This window comes from Carlito syrichta, unplaced genomic scaffold (genome assembly GCF_000164805.1).
Source record: "Carlito syrichta isolate Samal-C Ts95f unplaced genomic scaffold, Tarsius_syrichta-2.0.1 Scaffold308875, whole genome shotgun sequence".
Classification (NCBI taxonomy): domain Eukaryota; kingdom Metazoa; phylum Chordata; class Mammalia; order Primates; family Tarsiidae; genus Carlito; species Carlito syrichta.
In genome coordinates this window covers 1-858 of record NW_007252971.1, presented here as the reverse complement: position 1 = coordinate 858, position 858 = coordinate 1, and positions in this window count along the sequence as shown.

Genomic DNA, 858 nt, shown 5'->3' with positions numbered 1-858 from the left:
TACATAAAGAATAGGAGATTGAACAAACAGAAGTAAAATCAATCCCTTTACCCCTGAATAACAGAATTAAAGAAGATGGTGCCGTGGAGGGAAGGAAAACGTAGGGAGGGGCAAAAACTGCACAAATGAAGAAAAACCAAAAGAAGAATATAGGTCTCACACAGACCCCTGGGAGATCAGACACTGAGAAAACAGATGCTGGAACACAAACAATGAAGAGCCCCCAGAATGACTGGTCACATGCAACAAACCCAGACATCAAGACATTAATGGAGAGAATTAAAAAAAATTGAGGAGAGAAATGAGGAAAATAGGAAGGAGCTGATGTCAGAAATAACAGCAGTAAAGAATACTGTGCTGGAAATGAACAACAGACTAATAAGCATGGAAAGCAGAATCAGCCAAGCAGAAGAAAGAATCTCAGAGCTCGAAGACCAAAACACAGAACTAACCCAAACTGTCAAAAGCATAGAAAAGAAGCTCAAAAAGACAGAACAAAACCTGCAAGAGATGAATGATCACTTCAAGAGACCAAACCTAAGAGTAATTTGGCTTCCTGAGGCAGAGAGAGAAACAGAAGCCACACTGGAACAAACATTTCATGAAATCATTCAAGAAAACTTCCCTCATCTCATCAAGGATGAAAAAATTCAAACACAAGAGATTCAGAGAACTCCTGCAAGACAACAAATGAGAAGACCAACTCCCAGACACATAATAATTCGCCTAAACAAAGTAGCTATAACAGAAAAAATCCTAAAGGCAGCAAGAGAAAAAGGCCAGACTACCTACCAGGGAAGACTAATTAGAATAGCAGCAGATTTATCCACAGAAACCATTCAGGCTAGGAGAGCCTGG